This window comes from Ascaphus truei, chromosome 7 (assembly GCF_040206685.1).
Source record: "Ascaphus truei isolate aAscTru1 chromosome 7, aAscTru1.hap1, whole genome shotgun sequence".
Classification (NCBI taxonomy): Eukaryota; Metazoa; Chordata; class Amphibia; order Anura; family Ascaphidae; genus Ascaphus; species Ascaphus truei.
Window position 1 is genome coordinate 104,996,166 of NC_134489.1, and position 26,386 is coordinate 105,022,551.

Below are 26,386 nucleotides of genomic sequence, written 5' to 3' on the forward strand. Positions count from 1 at the left end.
TGTCAAGACAGTGTTGATGCATACACACACACACACACACACACACACACACACACACACACACACACACACACACACACACACACACACACACACACACACACACACACACACACACACACACACAAACCACAAAAAATAGTTTTAGGCTTAGGTTTTAAAGACAGAGCTCTGTAGCATACAGGAGACTGGGAGACAAGCTTAAAGGTTGAGAGAGCATTGTGAAGAAAGAATTGGGTAAATTGAGAAAAGATAAAATCCCCACTAAGAAAATTTGCATCTTGTCCCATTTATTTTTAATTCAGCACATAAAATGCCTTTTTTTTTTTTTAAAGCAGTTTTAGGAATGTGTGGAGAGGAAAGGCAAAATTAAAACTGGTGTAATGCTAGATATTTTGTGATATATTGCAAATTGAATTTTGTTATGAATACAATGTAAATTAACAGGAACGATTCTTATTTTCAATTATTTCCTTCAATAATTACATGTCTACAAAGTGATTTATTGTCTCCTCTGATGTTCTTGTGTACAGCATACTCATTTAAGAGTTAAGTAAAAGTGTAGCCTAATATGGTTATTTTGCTACTGTTGATATTTTGGGTACATTCAATATAATTGTTGCTCTTCAATGTATTCACAAAGATGTTTACATGTACTTGTATATTTAAAACCTCAGAGGAAAGTTATTTTTTACTTAGTAAAGACATACAGTATCATGAGCATGATGCATCTAGATATTTTTTTCAACTGAATGTCATTGAAATGTAAAACCAACTAGTACGAGTACAATATAATAATGAAACATACATACAGTATATCGTCCCATGGAAGAAGACATCTCACAACTCGAACAACCTACCAAAGACTCTCAAAACCACCTCCAGTTGTTTCAAGACTTAAGCTGTCTCACATTTAAATCTTGTCTATCACTGTTACATACGCCCATAATTATATATGATCTCTAACTGTCCATGAAATGTCTATTCATTGAATGTGTCAACTATGTTCATTTAATGTAACCGTATGTTGTTATCATAACTCTGTGCCCAGGACCTGCTTGAAAACGAGAGGTAAACTCGCAATGCATTATTTCCTGGTAAAACATTTTTATAAATACAGCAGGGGCATCCTCAATTTAGGGTTTTTAGATTTGACTATTGTCCTACAACCTTGTTGTTTTGACTGTGTTCAATACATATGGGCATATATACAGATGTAGCGGACTTCACTTTCACTAATAATACAACATATCACATTATAATGCAGAATATCACAGAGCTTCCATGGGATTCCATGGCAGTAATAATGCAGAATATTGTACAGTATCCCATCAGAACGTGCTAGCAGGTGCACCCAGCTTTGCTACACCTGTAATATCTATATAATACTTGCTGTCCCAAGTGTTTACCATATTGTGATAAAGGCTGATGGAACCGTGTATTTTGAAAACTTGTTGGACTGCTATGGAAAGTTTCTGATCCAGTTACCAAATATCCCTTTTTTCAGCCAAAAAGTCATTTTGACTGAGCCACCTGTGCCAAAGCAGGGACAGCCTTAAAACCTGACCTGTTAGTGGCCCTTGAGGACTGCAGTTGGCCACTTCTGTACTATATAATTTGCCACATTGGATGTGCTTTTCGGGCTTCTTTGTTCATTTTAAACAACAAATAAGGGGGCAGTTAATGAAGGATTGATTTTAATTTCCATGAAGCAGCTCAAGGGTTTTTCTGAGTACATTTCATACTCTAAAAATAACCGAGGAAATCTCCATGGAAGTAATCAACACCTGAAGATACATTCTTTTTTCTTCTTCAGAGCAGTGCAATGGGACCTTGCCTCACTCCTGCTAACAATGATGAAGATTACGTGACTTCCTCCCAAAGTGCTATAGCACTCCAGTTCATCTCATTATGCTTTAGAACAAGAGTAAGTATTTGAGTGTTTTTAGAGCCTTGTCTGGCCCGTGGAGGACATTGCAGGTCAGCAAGTGTAGCCCTGGTGTTGCCGTGGAAGAGAAGTGAAGGTGGAACGTCAGCGTTGGGAGTATCGTGTGGCGCGACGTCCCAATCGCCCGGAAATCCCGTTATCCGTGTGACTCCCCTTCTACCCCTGTCATGTGGGGACGCCAGTGAGAGCGCTCCGGTCGCCATCTTGGAAGCTCACCAGCACGAATCCAGCTTGTTGCCTGTATTTGTCCAGCATCTTGTGAGTAGGGTTTCACTTTTACCCCTCCGGATGCTTGTTATATCTATAACCCTCCTAGTATCCAGTATTAATAAATTAGCTTTGTTTTATTCTTAAGCCTTGCTAGTGTGTTTTCGTTTGTTTGTCTTGTTTGTCTTGTGTTGTTAGTCTGTCAATATTTTAGCTATCAGTGATTGGCATACTGCACCATAATTTGTTTTTTACTTTTTCCCACATATTGCACTCCGTTGATGTGAGATTCCTTCCGTTGTATTAGGACTCCATTTGGACTATACACCCTATGGTTTGGACTTTCCATTATTCATTGTGGCGCCGGTATCCTCTTTTTTCCTTAGAACAAGAGTGCAACATGTTGATGAATAAGTAACATGTCTGTCACATACACATACCATCTATGTTTGTTTACATTGCTATAAGCTGTTCTACCAGCTGTATATGCAACTTACCTGCATGGGATGAACAACAGTGATAACTAAATATTTTCAATGACATTTATAGCAATACATTACTCCGACAACTAAATAAAGGAATATGTCATGTTTATGAAATATATACCTCCCTTAAAGCTGCAGTTTAAAAAAAAAAAAAAAAAAAATTCCCCCAACATGTGCATTAATACAATCTGCACACTGACAAGTGATTAGCTAAGTTGCCGATTGAGCCGTTATCCTCTAATCGACCGCTGAAGATTCACCTTGGGGTTTCTTTAAATCCCTGTTAGGGCTACAGAGCAGTACCCAAGATGCAAAGTTCTGCGGGGAAGACCATGTGACCAGGCAGTCACTATATACAATTGGTGCACTGCTATAGAGGGCAGGGCTCAAAAAGGGGTGTGCCAGAGCCTGTTTCAGAAGGGGAAGGGGATGTGACTTTGTAAATGGTTGCTATAGAAACAAAAATGCTTGTTACATTAGAATACATTAAAATATCATTAAAAATTGTTGTTGTTTTTCAATAAAATGCTGCAAGTATTATTTCAAAGTACACAACTGATTTATTTTTTTAAAAAAACACGTAGGATATTGCTTTAACTACAGCATTAATACTTTTTATACAGTATTTCAATCAAAATCAACACTAAATGTGGCTACACAAATCTAGCCAGCCTGACATTTCTTCTGCTTAAAGAAAGAAGGAAACCCATTTCTGGAGGTTCTGATAGACTAGGATTTCTAACCCCACAGCCACATCTGATGGTTATTTTTGGATTTGGGGAAAAAAAAACAAGAAGGAAAAGCTACATTCTTGACCTTGTATTTGACCATTTTTCTTTCCCAATGACATATGTGACGTACAGTATATATACCAAATACAAACAGCTGGTTATAATCGTCTGGGAATACTATAATAATTGCATGATTATGTTCATGGGGCTATATATTAATTGCTACCTTTCCTACTGTAGATAGGGAATCAAAAGATTTTTTTTTTCATGTAAGTCATAACAGAGTCTAAAGGCCCAAAAATTCAAATTACAATTCAAACCTTGATATCCAGCACAAAGTAATACATATTGAATAGCAATATGAATAACCAAACAAACTAATAATGTTACAATCAAATTGGACTCTTGGGTGTAAACAGTTCTCCCATTACTCACACATCCGACTGCTGTGCTTGTTCTTGGGGAATTTAAAGCTTAAAGCCACCAGCGGCTAATTAATGTTTATTTTCTGTGCTACAAATTGGTTTCTTAGATTGGTGCCTTTAGTTGCAGTCTCATTAGGCTACCCTGTTCCTTAAGGATTTACTTGCTATCATGTACATATATTGAATAACATACTGTACGCTCTTGGAGTTATCACCAAAGGGGGGAGAACGCGAGCTGGCGCAAGCGCTCTCTCTCTCTCTCTCTCTCTCTCTCTCTCTCTCTCTCTCTCTCTCTCTCTCTCTCTCTCTCTCTCTTCTCTCTCTCTCGCTCTCGCTGTTACATTGTGTCTTTATGTCTCTTAAGAATGATTAAATCTAGATGAGTTAATATCAAGGGAAGCCTAGCTGGTCATCACTAGAAAAATGTATATATTTCCCAATCTGTCAGGTCTATAGGTCTTCTACTGTATATACATGGAACTAACTGGTATACCACATACAAACATACATTCATACATGCATACAAGGTCGTAAAAATGATATTTTCGATATCCGTACTGTTTATCCCCAAAGGTGCTTAGCGCTACGATGTTCTGGCATTTTCCTTAAAAATAAAAGAACGATAAATGTTAACGGACTTTAGGCTTACTCATATGAAAATCATATGGTAAGGAGCAGTCTACCTAAAAATGGAGATCCTCAGACCTCTGTTGATGTTAGCACATGATAATAAGGTGTCGATATTTAGCGCTTCCAAAAGCTGCAATTACTCACATCCAGACCCTGATTAGCAGGGCGTTATTTCTTGGAATAGCCTGAAAGCGATGTACTGTACTGAGTATAGGACTTAACCCTTTCACTACAAAAAGTTACGTGTCATACAAAGATATATATTTTTATATATATATATATATATATATATATATATATATATATATATATATATATATAATGGATCATATATATATAATGGATCATAGAAATGACTCAAACACTTAATAAACTATATTATGTTTTTTAGTGATTAAAGTGATGTGTGAACTAATATGCTATATAATTATCAATATTTCATTTTTATTCATGTTCAATTAAAATAAATGAAAGATGTCCATTCTTCATGTATCCAGGGCATCCCGTGTCAGTATGTGATGTGGAGGAATTTATGGGCCTCTGGCTGACGACAGCACTGTCAGATTACTCGAAGAGTCCCTGTCGTTAGACAGATATCACAGGGCCCGGAAAGCAAAACCCCAGTCAGGCGAATGACCGGGAGATGTGGTGGCAAGGTTCATTAACTTCTGGACCAAAGAAGCTTTTATCGCCATAGCTAGATGCACGGGGGAGCTGGCCCTCAACAATATCCCCCTTCAAGTCTTCTCAGACCTCTCTCTGACCAGTCTAAACCTGAAGGAGGTGATGGCAAACCTGCGCACTGCCAACATTAAAAAACATCGGGCCTTCACGTTCCGGCTTCTGGTGATTTGAGAGGGGGAATGTTCTCTCCTTAAGAGATTTGGTGGAAGGCCTGGCCTTTCTGAGAAGATTAGACCTGTCAAGATCTCCAACCTTGGCCCGACCTGCGAGCCCTAAGAACCTGTGCCCACTCTGGACGACACAGCACCCGAGGAGAGATCGACGCCCGCAGATGCCAGCCCCAAAGGAAACTCATCCATCCTAGACCTACACCCGGCCCTAGGTGAAGATACCATGTGGGAGGCAGGAGAGCGGATGCTGCATGTAACGCTTGCACTCACCACGAACAAGGCAGGACCCTGGTACTGAAGTGAGAAAGTACAAGACAACCCACCCACAGTAGCGGTAGCATGCCTGGAGGGTGGATAGTCAGCGTAGCCAGGTCTGGGTTGGAGAGAGTGGGTTAGTGTGAGTTGCCGGAGTCCGGATTCTGAGCCAGTGAGGTGGTCAGTGTCCGTTGTGTCGTGGTCTAGGGTAGGCACCAGGAGAGTTGTAGATTGTCCATAAGCCGAGGTCTGGGATGGAGAGGTGCGGGTAGTCAGGTACAAGCCCGGGTCTTTATCCAGAGGTGGTCCAATAGTCAAGCCGGGTCTTTATCTAGAGGGGGTCCTAAAGTCAAGCCAGGTTGGTACACAGGAAAGCAACAGAGAACACAGCAAGGCACAAGCAAAGCAAGGCAACACAAACGCAAGAACACAAGGTGACAAGAGTTATGCTCAGCAATCAGGAAGTGAAAGTCTTAAGTAGCACACAGGAACCAATGAGGCTGGGGGCAGAACGGAGGTGTGGCCTCCGCGGAGGTCAGGATAACTGAGGCTGCAGGAGACAAGGGGCACTCAGAGTAGTTGACACGCAGCTGGGGAGCGGTGCACAGTATCAAGTGAGCGCGCAGCACGTCCAGGGGGCGGAGCTAGGCTCCATGGTGCGTCTAGAAGAGCTGCGTGTGCGCACTCGCTCTGTAAATAGAGCGGGGATGCGTGCACGATCAGCAACCAGCGCAGAGGGCTGTGATAAAGCAGGTAAGGAGGGAACACGCCGTATAGGACATGTTCCCCGATTCCTTACACTGCCTAATAACGGACATGATCCTTGCCCGCAGGCCTGCTTCGGGGATCCAGTTCAGCAGATGGGGGGCAGTGAACACTGCTAGTGTCCGCATTGATATAAGTTTTCAGTTTGTGCCCCAAATACAGCTACAAGAGAGCTGAGGCCTACCCATCCTACTGAAGGAAGTTAGTATATGCTCCACAGAGGGAAATTGACTTGGCGGGCCCTCCCTGGAATAGACTGGATGGTGCATGGGGACACTAAGGTAGGAGAGTAAACAGGTCCAAGGCAGGATGTGAGGCACCGGTAGAGAACTTTCTACGGGCCTCCCCTCCCTCCCCCTCTCGATGTAGACCGGAGCCTTGAGGGACAGTGTGTGAGCAGGGCCATCGGGCTCATACCTGAAGGAGTGGATGCCCTCATCCATGTCCTAAAGGTGGGTGGGGGGGTCCTGGAGGCCATGTGGAGCTGATTGAAGCTCTATTTAATACATACTATATAGAGTTAAAATAAGTTACATTGTTGGACACTCGTTAGATGCCTGTGGGAGCGCTCCTTGGGAACTGTCAGTAGAATGATGGCTCTGCCAATACCTGCGGCAGTTGAACAATGTATTATGGCCCTCTGTTAATCCCCAGCATTATAGATGTGTGTTTAAAGTTATAATGTTATGTCGTTGGGTGTAAAATACAGCATTGTTTCCTACTGTATGAAGAAAATCTTCTACCTAGCCTACAGGTATTGGTGTAAATCCCAGGATAGGGTCAGCAGTGCACAGCAATCGGAACATAAAAATGGAGCTCAGCACATTAAGCAAATTAAAAACATTTTATTGTTACAGGTAACATCAGGGATGGGTGGTCAACAGAAAACTCTGACGCGTTTCGCGCTTAGCACGCGCTTTGTCAGGAGTAAAAAATTCTCATATACTGTGAGTACTAACCAATCTCAAGGTTGTTTCACCTATCATCTGGGATTTATTATCTACATTGTGATTTGCTTCATACACTCTAAGTGGTTACACTGTGTAAGTGGGGTGGAGAACAGGTCAGACTTGTCTGATAGGCTACATCTGTCCCCATTATCCAAAAATCCCCACTACATTTTGAGTGAAATTGTTATCAAACAGCACTATCAAAACAGATGGACTGAAAATTCTGGAACACCTTGAATATGTAACTTTATTTTTTTTACTCATATGGGACTTTACACATATTACTATTATTAATTATATATATATATATAATACTGAGTTAAGTTATGGTGAGTAAAAAAAAGTGACAAAAACCCTCCACAGGAAAGCAAATATGCAAATACAACTGTATGCTCATCTGCATGTCTTAGACAGCTCTGCAACCCCGCCTTTCCCCATCATCACCCAGCATACAGCACTTCCACTGCAGCAAGGGATTCTGGGAAATGACATGCAAATGAGCACACACTGTCACTTTTTGCCTCAAAAACCACTTTTAACATGGTTCCCTATAGGCTTAAGCTTGCTGCATGGTCACAGCTTTGAGCACAGCCAGGGTTAAGGTGCATACCCAGAAAACCACCCACAGACAGCTGTTTCGACCTTGATGGGTATATATATATATATATATATATATATATATATATATATATATATATATTCATATATTCTTCAGAGGTTCTGTAGCACTGGTTTTCTGGACTTTGGTTCGATACTTGCTAGCCTACAGGTAGTCTTGAATTAAGACTTTCTTCATAGCCCAGAGATGGTATACGGTGCTCTGGTGCAGGTTCGCGTGGTGTATTCCCTGACATGTCTTGTGCCAGAAATATGCGCTTATGCCCTTGCACCCCTTTTTTTCCCCTACTTCATGCACAAGGGTACATGAGGCCCATGGGTCTACTACCCCCTTCCTTACCCCCTCCCTTTTCCATTGCTTGCAAACAAAACAGACTGCTGACAAACACCAGCCCAACCACGCACGGGTCTCTTAATAAAGGGTTCCCAAGCTCCGAACCTGCCTTACAATGACCACCTAGAATAATCTCTCAAAATGTATGACTGATTTCAAAATGAAAGGTGGAGATGCTTTCTACCTCCAAGAACCCCACTTTAAGAGCCTGACACCCCAAAATACTTTGACAGAGCCTATAAGGACGTTTTATTTTCTTTAGCCGCAGAAAAAAAAGAGAGGAGTGCCAATATTTGTAAACAATAAGATCTCCTTCACATTTAAACATAAGAGATCAGACAGAGACGGTTGGTTTCTGATAGTGGTGGGTGAACTGCTGGGAAGAGATGTGACCTTTGCAAATGTATACGCCCCAAACGAAAAAAGCTCCATAATTTTTAACACCTTTTTCGCTACCTTGGGGAGTATAGTGGAAGGACAGATTATATTAGGAGGTGACTTCAATCTAACCTTGGATGCTGCCAGGGACAGATCGGGTACCCTTATCATCTCCACTAGCACTGCAAGGTGCCCAGAAGCCAAAGCCCTTAAGAAAAGGAATCCCTACAATTAGCCGACAGTTGGAGATAACTCAAACCCCAGACAATGGATTATACTTTCTATTCTAACCCCCACCAGTCCTATTCAACACTGGACTATATCCTTGTGAGCTCCAGGATGCTCCCCCAAGCCGAAAGCACTCAAATCCATTGCATAACATGGTCTGACCACGCTCCAAAGAAACAGACACTGTCTAATCTAGATATCAGGGTTCCTTGTCCATTCTAGAGACTGGACAAGTCGCTGTTAAAACTCCCTGAGGTAGTCAAAGATATAGGACAAGAGCTAGAATCCTTTTTTCAAATTAACATGGGGAGTGTAGCCTCCCTGTCAGTCCTATAAGGAGCCCACAATATTTTCCTTATATCGAGAGCTGAGCAGTCCATGAGGTGGATGAAAAGGACATTTTATGAGCAAGCCAATAAGGCAAATGCCCTTCTAGCTACCAAACTGAGAAACAAACATTTGGAACTGGCATCCAATCAATACGACAAGTCGGGTTCCTTAACGTCAAATCCAGACACAATCCTAGATGAATTCCACACATTTTATACTAAACTGTACAATGGAAAAGGTCCTATATTACTCCCATTCTAGAGGACGAATAAATACATATCTCACCACTGTAGACCTCCCTGAGGATATCAACCTCAAAAATAAATATTCAACGAAAAAAATCAACCTGCATGAACATTAAAACATCTAAAGCCTCTGACCCAGGTGGTTTCACCAATATCTATTATAAAAAAAATTGTAAAAATGTTCTCCCCCCACTTTTTGAATTTGTTCAACTCAATCTTAACAGACTCCTCATTCCACCCCAACATGCTGCAAGCTTCTATCTCCTTAATTCACAAATCATGATATGCTGCAGGAGCTTTCGACCAATCTCTAATCAATTCAGACATTCAAATATTCTCCAAAATCTAACAGACATATCAATCTTTCCATCCCTTATTCACACAGACCAGGTGGCGGATATCAGATGTATTGTAGACCTGGCAGCCCATGCTCAAAGAATAGACATTCCCTCGATGCTGCTCAGCTTCGACGCAGAAAAGGCTTTCAACTGTATAAACTGAGTCTATATGCATTGGATGCAAAGCGTTTTGATTTGGACGGGGGAGCTGGGCGTTTCTTAAAGCAAAGTTGTTTCTATATAATGACCCCACAGCTAAGTTGCCTAGGTATCCGGTCAAAACAGATGCCTATTAAGAGTGGGACTCATCAGGGTTGCCCTCTCTCCCCCCTTATATTTGCTCTTTGTCTGGAGCCGCTGGCAGCCCATATCCAGATCAGTGTAAATATCTTAGGTTTACAAGTGGGTGATCAACAATATAAGCTGGCATTTTTTTGCCGATGACATTATTCTCACAATATCAAGTCCTCTGATCTCCCTCCACAATTTATTTAACGATCTTGCTCACTTCCACAAATTCTCAGGCTTCACGATTAATAATAATTAATTCAACTACTTCCGACTATGGGGTTCATGCAGTAAGCAGCGGAAAGGCAATTCTCGCCATATTCCGACCAAAAATGGAAGATAGAAGAAACAAGAATACAGATGAAGATGGATTAGAAGTTGAAGACCCCTGGATTGTCGTGTTTTATTATTTTAATGTTTATTATTTTCTGGTTTATTATTTTATGGGTTCCTGTTCGTGGATTGGTTCGTGAGTAAGCTGTTCAACGGGAGTTGGTGAGTGGGTCAAGTAATGGTAAGTGAACTAAAGAAATGTATTTAATGTAACTGTGTTTTTTGTTGCTTTTTACATGTGTTTTTTTTATTGTACATCATTTCTTGACACTGTATGTATGTATGTATGTATGTATGTATGTATGTATGTATGTATGTATGTCTAGAGAGATATATACATACAGGGTAAGAAATGATATTGTTTTAAAAGCTTGCTTTGCACTATTTTAAATGATTGTGGCTATGCTGCTATGCATAGATGTGTGTTCAATGTATTTTATAATTAGATAGATGTAATTTTTGGGCTTCTATGCTGTACTTTAGGTAATGGTGAGGCTTGCTTTAGTATATTGTAATTGTTGGTGTCCTATTTTGTATGATGGTACCTTGTTCTCTTTAACGGTTGCTATAGTTAATTGTGTAATTGGTATGAATGCTATTTTAATTGCTTTGGGATGTAATTCATGTATGTTAATTGGTTGATGGTGACTTTATTGGATTACATAGTATACTTCGTTTGATGTAAAGCTATTTTATTTGAAATATTGTATTGTTAACATTGATTTGCAGCGTCTACATGTAGCTTATTTTTTATGCAGCATGTATACAATGTAAATGCAATGTTTTAAGTGGCATTTGAGACTTTGGATTGGCATTTGATGCTTTAGATTGGATGATTACATTTGATTTGTTTAGGAAATTGCATTGTATTTCATTGAGGATGTTATGGATAAGTGGTATTGCCATTGCCAGGATGGCTTAACCCCTTAATTACCTTTGCGGTTAGTACCCGAGAAGGCGATTAAGGGGTTCATTGATATGTGAATGTTATTGCAATGTATTGGCTATGTATTATTTTGGCAACGGACCACAAGGATGATGCTGGCGACGGGGCCTTCTTATTGATGAGGTCAGTGGAATTTTCTTTCTTTTAATATGCTAGTTAATGTGTTTAATAATGGCCAAATAATGTATTATCCCTATCTGGATAATAGTTATTTGGCACATTAATGTACTGTATGTGTTGGGGTGGGGGGAGGGGGTATTGGCCCCAAGGGTATGTGGTAGGACTCCCTTGTGGGTAGTGGGTGAGGGTGGTTAGGCCTCAGGGGGTGGGGGGGTAGTGGGGGAGGGTATGCGGGTGATGGTGGGTTAACCCCTTAATGACTGTAGCGGTTCATAACCGCTATGGTGATTAAGGGGTTAGGGGACATTACATTGGATGTTTTTATTCTTGTGTCTGTTTTGCAGAAGCGAATGGTGTATTAGCAGGATGAAGATGAGGATGGCCTTCATCGTGCCAGCCGGACATGGGTGAGTGCTATATGTATTTAATGTCTTTATTGTTCTGTATGTATTTTAAATGGACAACTGCACTATTATCCATTTGTGGATAATAGTAATGTTGCCCATTACTGTATTGTATGTTTGTTGTGTATTGCTGCTATGTTTATTGGGGGCAATTGTCCCCAATAAACATACTATTATGCGTTAACCCTTTCATTGCCTTAGCGGCTATCCGCTATGGTAATGAAGCAGCATTAATGTATTTTAATAATATTGTGCGGGAGCAGGGGGTCCCCTGAGCAGAACCGCATTGATTTGTGGCTCAGAGACCCCCTGCATCCTGAGTTACAGGCCCCGATTTGGGGCATCGGTTACAGTGTCGACGCCATGTTTATTGCAGGCACGTAGCATATGGGACGCTATAAACATGGCGGCAACAATGCCCACCCGATCACACATACCGGGGCCTGTAACTCGGGAAGCAGGGGGTCCCTGGTCCACAAAGTGATGCGGTTCAGCTCGGGGGACCCCCTGCTCACTGTACAGTATTATTAAAAAAATATTCATGCTGCTTCGCTACCATAGCAGATAGCCGCAAAGGTAAGGAACGAGTCTTTATTGATATGTGTGTTTTAGTCATAGTGTAGATGTGCAGAGGGTCTCGGGAGCTGAACCGCTTTGGTTTTAGGTCCGGGGACCCCCTGCTTCCCGAGACACAGGCCCCTTTATGAGGTGCTGGTATCCCTCTGCTTTGTTTACATTCCGCGGTCATGTGATCGGGACCTTTAAATGCAGAGGGATACCGGCACCTCATAAAGGGGCCTGTATCTCGGAAAGCAGGGGGTCCCCAGACCTGAAACCAATGCGGTTCAGCTCCGGAGACCCCCTACACATGTACATTATGAATAAAAATGGTTTTACAAATAATTTTTAATGTGCCGATGTTTGCGCCGAGAGAGCAGCGGATCTCTCTCTGCTGCAAACACATCTTGGCAGGGGACAGCTTCTCGGCAGCCTCTCGCCAGACAGCCGTCTCGCCACCGGTTACTAGCCATTTTATCAAATGGTGGTGGCGCCTTCATTCGCCAGGGATTCGCCCCTTACAGCATACAGCGAGTTTAACACGCCAAAAACATGGCTAATTGCTAAACTGGCTAATGCATTTTTTCGCTGCTTACTGCATGATGCCCTATATCTCATTCCCTTAATCAGGGGTGCGCAAACTGGGGGGGCGAAGGCAGTTGTAGAGGTCCTGTGCTCTTCCTCCAGGCATTTAAATTAGATCCCTGGAGGATCGCGTGAGGCCTCTGCAACAATAAAAAATGTACCGGGATTCAGACGCAGTGACGCGTCTCCATGGCAACGCTGCATCAAATGATACAGCGGGGTCATGTGACGATGTCACAGGCGTCAAATGATGCTGTGGATCACGTCACCTGACATGACGTGATCCTGGAGAGTCATTTGACGCAGCTGCGAAGTAGGAAGGAGGGCGCAGCAGGAAAAGTTTGCACTCTCCTGCCTTAAGTTATTGACAATCTAAAATGTATGTATTCATTTACTTAACGTGATTTGTAAACGGCGCTAAAACACACCCAATCTGTGAATAAAAGTGCATATACTTATTAAATATGTGTAAAGGTGATCTCTAATAAATTTCTCAACCTTCCAGGAATGTGTACAAATTCCTTTCAAAGATAGCTTGTCCAGGGTGGGAAGGGAGCGAAGATATCAGGGATGCACCAAAAAATAAGAAACATATAATAATGCAATAAATCAAAACAATCTGGATAGAGCAAGAAACTTGGCTCTGTAGCAATGCCTACTTACAGCAGGTCAGAATAAAAACCGCATTTATCTACACAACCGGTAGAAGTGGGTCAGGATCTTCCGTAACGACAGTGGTTTTCAGCAGGGAATATGGTCAAATCAGCTCTCCGACAGGAGGTGTTGTAGGATGAGTGTCATGCAAAACAAGGGCAGACCTTGGTACAGATCGCAATAAAATTTATGGTTTAAAAGCAACAATAAACATAGGAATCGTACTCACAATAAGTACATTAGACATGTACACGTAATGTTTTACTTGAGGCAAAGGAGTGCCGGACCCGTGTGGAACAGCTAACAGCTACTCTTCTCCGTGACTCGCATCAGACCGGATGGTAGATGGCGTCTGACGTCACATCCGTTGTGGGAGTGAAGACGTCCGGTCGAGGAGCTTTGGAGACGGGCAGTGAGGGAACACGGCAACTCAGGAGCCTTCAGTTCAAGGGCAGCTGCAGCAACTGTGACTGGCTCTACGCGTTTCGCTGTCAATGACAGCTTCCTCAGGAGCATGAATAATACCCCTAATGGGTTCTTAACAATATATATAGAGTATATAATTAATTTAATCAATCAATCAATTTAATAAACACACCGGTTCTCCGTATTTAAACGGTACATAACTCAGTGGTCAAAAAAGACGCAACAATACAACTATTTATTCAATTAATAAGTTAAAAATGCAATATTAAAAATATATAATTAGAAGAAAATTATATGTAAAAATTATAAAAAAACTTGATCATGCAACTCATGATAAACAGGAGAGAGAAAAAGATGAAAGGATAAATTAGTATCAACATATGTAAAAAAAAACACAGATAAAAACACAATCTGCTAATGAATTAACTATAAAGGTAATATCTAAAAGACCCAAAATCTTAAAAATAATCTAAACGGAACTGATAGGAACCATATACATATCGGAGAGGCTACAGTAGGGAGACCAATCCGAGCAATGGATGTATTAAGTAAGAAATGGAGCTAATTCAAAATCAGCATTAAGGCCGTTGGGTGTTAAGGTGTTAAGTCTGTGTATCCAATACATCTCACGTTTGCTCAGATCTATATCCCTACTGCGGCCTCTCCAATGTTGTAACACATTTTCAATGGCAGTAAACTTTAAACCTTTAATGTTTGAATTATGATACTTAGCAAAGTGTTTTGACACACTATGTGTCAGTATGCCTCTTCTAATGTTACTTAGATGTTCTACAATACGTGTTCGAATTGCTCTTTTAGTTTTTCCCACGTATTGTAGCCCACAGGGGCACTCTAATAGGTATATAATGTATTCTGTGTAGCAATTCATGTATTGTTTAATTTTAATATTTTCCTTGCTTTTATTACACATAAAGTTATTTTTATCTATTTGTTTATGTTCACATGCCTTGCACGTTGAACATCCCAAAAAGCCTTCAATGCTTTGAAACCATCCTTTGTTTTTGGTTTCTAGTTTTTTTAAAGCACTTGGAGCAACAATGTTTTTTAAATTTTGTGCTTTTTTAAAAATTATTTTAGGATGTTCTGGAAGTGTACTATGTAAAATTGGATCACTTTTTAAGACGTGCCAGTGTTTCCGGATAATCTTACTAATGTTGTTAGATTCTTTATTGTAAGTAGTCAAAAATGCCGTGTCAAATTGGTTGTGACTATTTTTAGCTGTTATTATTGTCTCATCCTTGGGTTCCAATAAATCCTTTCTGTTTAGTAATTTGGCTTTATTGAGCGCTATGTCTAAAATCTCTTTTTTGTAGTTCTTTTGAATGAAACGTGACTCAAGTGTTTTACACTGTTCCATAAAGACAGCTTCCTCTGTGCAGTTTCTACGCATTCTTCTATATTGGCTATAAGGTACATTGTCCATCCGCTGATGATGATGACAGCTGGAACGTAGGATATAGTTATTACTATCAACATTCTTAAAATACGACTTAGTTTTGAGATGCCCCTCTTCAATATATATCACTAGATCTAGATAATTAATCGAGATTTTACTTGTATTTGAAGTGAATTTTAGATTCAGCACATTATCATTCAGATCTGCAATATATTGATCCAGATCTGCTTGTTCACCCTGCCAAATCAAAATGATATCATCAATGTAGCGCCGCCATAGGACAACACCCTCCCCCAGCATGCCATTGGGCCAGATGTTCTGTTCCTCCCAAAAACCCATGAACAGGTTTGCATAGCTGGGGGCGAATCTCGTTCCCATGGCGGTGCCACATTTTTTAATATAAAAGGTGTCCTCAAACAGAAAATAATTTTTGTCCAATATAAATGTTATACTTTCCAAGATAAATTCTGCCTGTGAAACGTGCAATTCTGAGTCTTTATCCAAAAAGTGTTTGATAGCTTCACAGCCTAATTTATGTACAATGGATGTGTACAAGGAAGATACATCTATGGTTGCTAGAATATAGTCTTCTTTCCATATAATTTTATCTAGTATTTGAAGTACTTCAGTGGTATCTTTTAAATAAGACTTGAGAGTCTTAACATAACCTTGCAAAAAGGAGTCAATTTAAGCAGATAGGTTTGAGGTGAGGGAGTTGATACCGGAGATGATTGGTCTGCCTGGGGGGATCTCTAGACACTTATGAATTTTGGGTAATATATAAAATATTGGGATTTGAGATGTTTTATCAAGCAAAAATGTAAACTCTTGTTCTGTTAGAATACCTAAGTGTTTCCCTTTTCTAGTAATAATTCCAATTCATTTGTAAATATTTTTGTAGGATTTTTCTTCAAGATACCATAAGTTAATGGATCTCCTAACAGACGGTTTGCTGCTTTTAAATAATCTTCTCTATTCATTTTAAGCAAAGATGCTGACTCAAGATTAATAAATCTAAATCCACCAGTTCCAAAAGAACCAGAAAAATTCAAACATACTGCTTTAAGAAATAAGTCTACCTTTTATCCTACTTATTACAAAGGAAATTATTTAGAAGTATTCTATAATCTAATTACGAAAGACTTTGAAAACCTGACCAAAAAGAATAAATCTAAAATTAGAAATAACATAACCAAAGAAGAAAAATTAGCATTAGATGAGATAACAGAGAATACTAACATCATTATAAAACAAGCAGACAAGGAAGGGGGAGTTGTTATCATGAATAGAGAAGATTATTTAAAAGAAGCAAACCGTCTGTTAGGAGATCCATTAACTTATGGTATCTTGAAGAAAAATCCCACAAAAATATTTACAAATGAATTGGAATTATTACTAGAAAAGGGAAAAACTTAGGTATTCTAACAGAACAAGAGTTTAAATTTTTGCTTAATAAAACATCTCAAATCCCAATATTTTATATATTACCCAAAATTCATAAGTGTCTAGAGAACCCCCAGACAGACCAATCATCTCCGGTATCAACTCCCTCACCTCAAACCTATCTGCTTATATTGACTCCTTTTTGCAAGGTTATGTTAAGACTCTCAGGTCTTATTTAAAAGATACCACTGAAGTACTTCAAATACTAGATAAAATTATATGGAAAGAAGACTATATTCTAGCAACCATAGATGTATCTTCCTTGTACACATCCATTGTACATAAATTAGGCTGTGAAGCTATCAAACACTTTTTGGATAAAGACTCAGAATTGCACGTTTCACAGGCAGAATTTATCTTGGAAAGTATAACATTTATATTGGACAAAAATTATTTTCTGTTTGAGGACACCTTTTATATTAAAAAATGTGGCACCACCATGGGAACGAGATTCGCCCCCAGCTATGCAAACCTGTTCATGGGTTTTTGGGAGGAACAGAACATCTGGCCCAATGGCATGCTGGGGGAGGGTGTTGTCCTATGGCGGCGCTACATTGATGATATCATTTTGATTTGGCAGGGTGAACAAGCAGATCTGGATCAATATATTGCAGATCTGAATGATAATGTGCTGAATCTAAAATTCACTTCAAATACAAGTAAAATCTCGATTAATTATCTAGATCTAGTGATATATATTGAAGAGCGGCATCTCAAAACTAAGTCGTATTTTAAGAATGTTGATAGTAATAACTATATCCTACGTTCCAGCTGTCATCATCATCAGTGGATGGACAATGTACCTTATAGCCAATATAGAAGAATGCGTAGAAGCTGCACAGAGGAAGCTGTCTTTATGGAACAGTGTAAAACACTTGAGTCACCTTTCATTCAAAAGAACTACAAAAAAGAGATTTTAGACATAGCACTCAATAAAGCCAAATTACTAAACAGAAAGGATTTATTGGAACCCAAGGATGAGACAATAATAACAGCTAAAAATAGTCACAACCAATTCGACACGGCATTTTTGACTACTTACAATAAAGAATCTAACAACATTAGTAAGATTATCCGGAAACACTGGCACGTCTTAAAAAGTGATCCAATTTTACATAGTACACTTCCAGAACATCCTAAAAGAATTTTTAAAAAAGCACAAAATTTAAAAAACATTGTTGCTCGAAGTGCTTTAAAAAAACTAGAAACCAAAAACAAAGGATGGTTTCAAAGCATTGAAGGCTTCTTTGGATGTGTAACGTGCAAGGCATGTGAACATAAACAAATGGATAAAAAGAACTTTATGTGTAATAAAAGCAAGGAAAATATTAAAATTAAACAATACATGAATTGCTACACAGAATACATTATATACCTATTAGAGTGCCCCTGTGGGCTACAATACGTGGGAAAAACTAAAAGAGCAATTCGAACACGTATTGTAGAACATCTAAGTAACATTAGAAGAGGCATACTGACAAATAGTGTGTCAAAACACTTTGCTAAGTATCATAATTCAAACATTAAAGGTTTAAAGTTTACTGCCATTGAAAATGTGTTACAACATTGGAGAGGCCGCAGTAGGGATATAGATCTGAGCAAACGTGAGATGTATTGGATACACAGACTTAACACCTTAACACCCAACGGCCTTAATGCTGATTTTGAATTAGCTCCATTTCTTACTTAATACATCCATTGCTCGGATTGGTCTCCCTACTGTAGCCTCTCCGATATGTATATGGTTCCTATCAGTTCCGTTTAGATTATTTTTAAGATTTTGGGTCTTTTAGATATTACCTTTATAGTTAATTCATTAGCAGATTGTGTTTTTATCTGTGTTTTTTACATATGTTGATACTAATTTATCCTTTCATCTTTTTCTCTCTCCTGTTTATTATGAGTTGCATGATCAAGTTTTTTATAATTTTTACATATAATTTTCTTCTAATTATATATTTTTAATATTGCATTTTTAACTTATTAATTGAATAAATAGTTGTATTGTTGCGTCTTTTTTGACCACTGAGTTATGTACCGTTTAATTACGGAGAACCGGTGTGTTTATTAAATTGATTGATTGATTAAATTAATTATATACTCTATATATATTGTTAAGAAACCATTAGGGGTATTATTCATGCTCCTGAGGAAGCTGTCATTGATAGCGAAACGCGTAGAGCCAGTCACAGTTGCTGCAGCTGCCCTTGAACTGAAGGCTCCTGAGTTGCCGTGTTCCCTCACTGCCCGTCTCCAAAGCTCCTCGACCGGACGTCTTCACTCCCACAACGGATTTGACGTCAGACGCCATCTACCATCCGGTCTGATGCGAGTCACGGAGAAGAGTAGCTGTTAGCTGTTCCACACGGGTCCGGCACTCCTTTGCCTCAAGTAAAACATTACGTGTACATGTCTAATGTACTTATTGTAAGTACGATTCCTATGTTTATTGTTGCTTTTAAACCATAAATTTTATTGCGATCTGTACCAAGGTCTGCCCTTGTTTTGCATGACTCTCATCCTACAACACCTCCTGTCGGAGAGCTGATTTGACCATATTCCCAGCTGAAAACCACTGTCGTTACGGAAGATCCTGACCCACTTCTACCGGTTGTGTAGATAAATGCGGTTCTTACTCTGACCTGCTGTAAGTAGGCATTGCTACAGAGCCAAGTTTCTTGCTCTATCCAGATTGTTTTGATTTATTGCACTATTATATGTTTCTTATTTTTTGGTGTATCCCTGATATCTTCGCTCCCTTCCCACCCTGGACAAGCTGTATTCATTTACTGTCAGAAAACCCTACTAACATCCCTATGAGAATTCAGATTTCTCCCAGGGCCTAATTAAACAGGCATTCACAAACTGGACTAAAGGCAATATCCCCACAGTAAGCTAATTTGGCAAGATCACGCAATTTGACCAATTGGTAAAAGAAAAGGGTATCCCATCCAGGGAGGTATTCTGTTTCCTCCAGATCAGAGCATTCCATGCAAAGTCCAAACCCCCCAGCTCTGAGTTGGAATTTGCAACTATGTGCCTAGAGGCAGAGATCCAACAGAGCCTAGCTTCGAGGCTATATGGTTGTTTTTCCATCCCAGATTCAGGGACCCTGAGAAAACTCAAGTTGATTGGGCTTTGGGAGAAGGACTTAGAAGAGGAATTGGAAAGCGATAATTGGGATGACATCTTTAATGTGGTGGTCAGCAGCTCCATGTGCACTGCAGTTAAAGAAAATGCGATGGTAAAAACCCCACTAATCATATCCAAGAATGTCCTAGGATACTCCCACCCTCTGTCCGAAGGGATGAGGAGTAGCCTCCTTCCTCTACGTGTGGTGGGCATGCCCTCGAATCTCAGGTCTATGGCACTAGATACAAAACTGGCTCCAACTAATTCTAAATAGGGATATTCCACTGGACCCACGGCTCTTCTTTTTATATAGACCCGTTCCGCAATCTATCAAGAGCAAAAAACAAACAGGAGGTGCGTATAGCCACGGCCACAAGGTACCAAATTGCTGGGATTTGGAGGCAAGATAAAATATTTACCTTGCCGAGCATCAGGGCCAATGTTGGGTTTCTCTCCGCCAGGTGGAGGAGTTGACCAGTTTTCTAAATGACACGTGTCAAACTTCCAAAAAGTTTGGCAGCCCTGGCTCTCCTACGCGGGTAATCGCCAACTGAATCCCCTCCAGGATTTGGTTCCCTGTCCGCAGTCAGTGGTGTGGACAGTTTGGAACTAGTTAACCCTTTGCACAAAAGTAATCATAACTCAAATGTCCCTTTTGCAGAGGTATGGACCATCCCACATGGTAATCACCCGAAATATGTATTTTCCTACTTTTTGATATGTAATCATACAATGTGAAGAAATGCACACTCCCTCCTCCTCCTCCCATTGTATTTCTGTATAAAAAGTAAAGTGTGAAAAAAAAAAGTTAAAAAAAAAATGTAAATAGTTGTTTGGTTTGGAAGCGACGGGCAACGGTTACTAGTTTAATAGAATGTATCGAAGTTTGCACCTTTTTTAATGCATTTCTGCTATGTTTTTATGTTTCTTAATCCGTACAATCTAAAAATTTTGTAACGTCTGCACTTAGGAGATCTCTTTAATGCTGGCGCACATTGATTCAAAGTTAACTTAATACATAGCTCCTATTTCTGAATACTCTTCAGTTACCAATAGCTATGAGTTAGAAGAGTCAGAGGGAGTTATTCCTTAAACAGGCATAGTACAGATCGAGGCACTCTATCACTCCAAAAGTCCCTTGACTTGACTTGGGAGGTTTCATGCTATGGTGCACCAATTGGCATTATCGCAGCTTAATGAATAACCTGATCGCATATGCTATGTGTTAATGTGCTTTCATGAATAAATATTTGTATTATACATCTATAATCGAGTTACAAACTGCTATAAAGGGACTGAGCTGGGTACATACAGTATGGAAAATCATGAAAATAATTGTAGGGTAACAGAATGAATCCATTAAAGAAAAGGATCGGACAGACATGGACTGTGGTATAAAATGCCATACCCTTATATTACATGTACTTTCTTGACAGTATACAGGGGTAGCACCATACATCACAAAACCATAATCATCAAAGTCCTGTGACTTGTAAATTAATATTTAACTCGAGTGCAAAAATGTGTGTTGGCATATTCTAATGTTCTATAATTTTCATGTCACTATATGGTTTTTGGATAACATGCTTTGGCTTTCACTGTACAGCATGTAATTTTGAAACGGTTAGAATAAGCATTTCTTGCTGCTCTGGTTGTGTCATAAGACATAACATCATTTCGAGGCGGTGTCCATAGACACTTGGAAGCTGGCTCCTGATGTGATCTTGTTTAGTAAGACAGGTCCTGTGTGTCTTTGATAAAGACCGTCAGTAGGATAGTGCTGTCCGTGCCATCTGCTTGATGGACTGTAAAGAAACAGCATTGACTTGTGCCAGTTTTAGGCTTTTCAATAACTGAGAGACTAAATGGTTGTCAATTAATGATAATGCTGTTAATTCTGTGTCTACCAGCATGAAAAACAGTAGGACAATCTCACCAGCTGTGACTTCCATAACTATTAACGCCAAGAACTACTGTAAAATCACCCTCAAATTAAAAATCATACATACGGTTTCGGACACTAAAGGGTCAGTGCTTCAATTCCCACATGCATCAACAAACCCTCCTATTGCACCACGTAATTAATGTGTCACCACCTGTGCGGTCAGTCTAAAGTCACTTTTTACACAGTGAAGCAGAGGCGCAAATTCTAGAAGAGTCTTAATGACCATTAGCAACATTTCACGAACACACTGAATGTTTTGAAGATTGGTAAAGAGACCCTTTAGCTCTTAGCCACTAACCGGTGAGGAAAAAGAGCAAAAGACGTCCTAAATTTAATGAGAAAAAAACCTACATACTGTAAAAAATAATTCCCCAGTTTGTCAGATTATAACCTGTAACAAGCAGCGTACACAAAGTGATGCAGGAGATTTTTCAGAGGTCATGTAACACATAGCAAGGTCATTCTTAAAGATATTCCCCTTCACAGAAGCTCATGTCACTCAGATATTATTAATGGTGGTACAAATCACCTACAGCTGCGGTTTCCTTCCCGAAACATATTTGAATCAGAAGTTGCAATCTGCTACATTTGTTTGGCACACTATGGCTACAATGGATGTAAATGATGAGTGCATTAGGTGTATGCTCTTGCTGTGCAAAGAGTGTATTTGTGTGGGAGGAGGGGTTATATTAATCACATTAGATTGTGCACATGTTTTTAGGTTCAGCAGAGAAAGCATTTTTCTCTATATATAATATTAAACAGGGGTTGGAATAGCTAACCTAAGAAGTTTTCCTACAATAAGAAGACACGATTCCTCTCTGTTATTTACTGTCATTCATTAGGGCAAATAACACTTATACATTCAGCTGATTTGCAAGTAACATGTTTCTTGTGTAGTAACCTATCTATTTGGTACAGAGAAAGGCAAATAATAAAGTTAAACTATATGTTAACACGAAGGTGCCATTTACGAATGTTGAGTCCCTTCATTAACTATGGTGCTGCATATGGGAAAACAATGGCTTACACGAGAAGTTCATATACTGTAGTAGTGCAAAGTTCCAGAAGATACAGTATATTAGTTTTGGAGAGGTGTACATTTGTCACAAGCAGTGATACCTTTTTTTGGACCGGCAGGATAATTATTCATAGGTTGGTACAGTCTATATACTTCATATTTACTGTCAGTGAGACCCCTGCCTTTCCCCATTATCTCTTAGCACACACTGCTTCCACTGCAGCCAGGGATTCCGGGTAATGACATCCATATGAGCACTTGCACTGCGTCACTTTTTGCTTCTTATCCATTTTAACATGGATCATTATAAGATTGTGCATGCTGTATTACACAGCTTTTCAGCACAGCCTGGGTTAGAGAAGTGCAGAGCCAGTAACCCTGCTGTACTCATAGCTATTTAGTTTCTTTTTGCTGGAGCCCAAGTGCATGCGCTCTTGTGAACACAGCACAGTGCCGCTGCAGAATTTAGAGTCTTCTTTTGAAGGCCCTCCTCAAAGTCCTTTCTGTCCAAAAGGCCTGCAAAAGTTCTCCTGTGAACAATGCTCGGTGCCAAAACAACCGTGCTCTGGAGCGGTGACTTCAGCTGAATGGTCTCCATATCTGTCTCAGTCTTGAGAGGTCTTAAGCACCCGGCAATCCAAGACATCTGACTTTCTATGCTGCCCATCCCCGTGGGGAAACCAGCAAGTGCAAAGAACTCTGTGAAAAAAAGTGCTCAGTGCAAGGGTGCATAATAAAACGCCTGTGACCAAAAGGCCAGGGTGGGCACAAAAACTCTGCAGGATCCATCAAATACAGTGACCTTTTGGCTGGGGGTGATTAGTACTCTATACAGTAAGAAAAGCTTTAGAAAGTGCATGTCCAAGCATGCTTGGTGCCAGTTCGATGGGTGTCTCATGAAGGTGCCAGACGTCAACCCACTCTGGTGCATCTGTGCAAGCTCCGACCCAGGGAGACTAGAACTGGGTGCAGTGAGCGAATGGACTTGGGCTCCAGAAGCTTACTCGACCTCATGGCCACAGGCAGAACAGATCCTACACTTGCTCTTATCCAAAAGGCCAAGTTGTTTCAACCATTTGGGTCTCATCAGTATAAGGCTGGTTAATGGCTATGAAGCTGGTAGACAAAGTACAGTAAGTCATGTTGAATAAAAAAGTGGCCACAATCCTCCACCATACAGTGTACAGCAAACACAAATACCACTTATGAGAACATTCAAGTCTCAAACCTGCCTTTCCCCATTATCTCTTAGCATACAATGCTTTCACTGCAGCAATGGTTTCTGGGTAATGACACTTTGAGCACTCACAACCAACCTCACACTGATGCCACCCAAAAGGTCAAAAGAGATGTCTGTGAGTACGGTTACTGGCTATGCTCGTCTTTAACCCCGGCTGTGCTGATACAGCGGTGAAATTTGGCAAGAATAAGCTTATAGAGAGGCCCATGTTAAAATCAATAAGAAGCAAAAAGTGCCACACTGTCTCATTACCCAGAATCCCTAGCTGTAGTGGAAGCATTGTGTGCTTACAGATAATGGGGAAAGGGCAGGTGTGTGAGCCTGTCTGAGACATGTGAACGTGCTCACAAAGTCACAAGTGGTATTTTTATTTATAGTACACCACACAGTATAACTAACTTTGTGTCTGGAAATAAACATTCAGAATACAGTACATGCAGAATAACCACTTAAAAATGATTAAGGATTTTATTTTAATTTATTAAACCTTTTCTCTTTGCAAGTGGAATATGAATAAGTTTAAAGAAGAATAATTATAGAGGACATTGATTTTAGAATGGAGGTTAAACATTAGCAAGTAATAATAATCCTGCACAGCACAAAGGTTTTGTTATTCATTTTTTTGCATACGAGCACTTTACAGTGATTTAGGTGAAAATGTGCTTGTTTAATTTTGGATCACACGGCACCATGCAATTTCCACTGCCGTTCAGTCTGAAATATATTTTGGCAGCTCGCAGGGCCTAAGAATGCAGCACTCCACTTTATAGCTTAGATGTTTAAAAAATGAACTACCCCTCTCTGTTTTGAGCAGCTGGGTAGGAAACCTGCTCCTTAATTAGCACTTTCCCCCAAGGGACTTTTATTTGGTAAATTCGTTAGTCAAAACTGCAGCTGTTGATATAATATAACAGATCTCATGCGCGTCCATTGCCTTTTTAATTCTGAGTCAAAAAGGAGTGTGATTTGTCACAAAAACAAATTACTTTTTCTATTTGCTTAACAAATAACAAGAATAGTCTCAGTCTGACGTTTGATGGGATAATCAGCTTTCAAGCTAAACTGTTTATCTCATTAAACCTCACTCTGCACGGTCCTTGGTGTTCATTTTAGTTGAAAGCAGTTGTCCTAATTCCGTCCAAAACAATTCCAACAATGATAGATGCCTCTCTAATCTCTTCCCTATGTTGTTTTAGTCCTCTACTTAGATAAATCACCTGAACCCCAAGTTCATCATCTCTCGGGCTCCCTAACCAGCGACGGGTTCAATTCTTGTGTAACAGAAAAAAAGTTTTGATTCCCATTCACCTCAACCATTAATGGTGTTAACATCTCCAGGTTGTACGTAATAAAGTCAGTGGATGTTTATATTGTTAATGTCCATAGAAATTGATGCCGTACATTATAGTGAAATACTTGCTATTAATATTATAATTGCTATTATAATGCTCTTAGTGTACCACATACTGTGCACCAACACTCACCATTATAATTGATCCTAATACTGTACATCACCATCTATAGAGGGCATGCCATTCTTTAAGAATCTACATACACATAATTATGCCCCTTCATAAAGCATTAGTGAGACCACACCTTGAGTATGGAGTAGAGTTTGGAGCACCACTCCACAGAAAAGACATCCTAGAACTAGAAAAAGGCCAGAGAAGGGCCCCCAAATTAATAACGGTGATGGATAATCTGATTTGTGAGGAGAGACTAGCTAAATTAGGTTTGTTTACATTAGAAAAGAGGTGTCGAAGAGGTGATATGGCAACTATATACAAATATATTGGGGACAGTACAAAAAACTTTCAAAATAACTATTTATTCCAAGGCCAGTACAAACGACACACGGTCATTCCTTAAGGCCGGGGAAAGGTGATTTCACCCGCAACAAAGGAAAGGGTTCTTTACAGTAGGGGCAGTTACAATGTGGGTTTCATAACCCATGGAGACTGTGATGGCAGATACAATAGATATGTTTAAAAAAAGGTTGGACATCTTTTTAGAAAGGTATACAAGGATATATAACAAATAAATAAACACGGGAAGAATGTTAATCCAGGGAGTAATCTCATTGCCAGTGTGTGTGTGTGTGTGTGTGTGTGTGTGTGTGTGTGTGTGTGTGTGTGTGTGTGTGTGTGTGTGTG

General features: G+C 39.9%; 1 protein-coding gene across 2 annotated transcripts in view; it reads right to left on the minus strand.

Annotated features, from left to right (window-relative positions):
- The window catches only part of CNTNAP5 (contactin associated protein family member 5), a 401,478-nt gene that overhangs the window by 34,261 nt on the left and 340,831 nt on the right, over positions 1-26,386 (minus strand). The window lies entirely within an intron of this gene.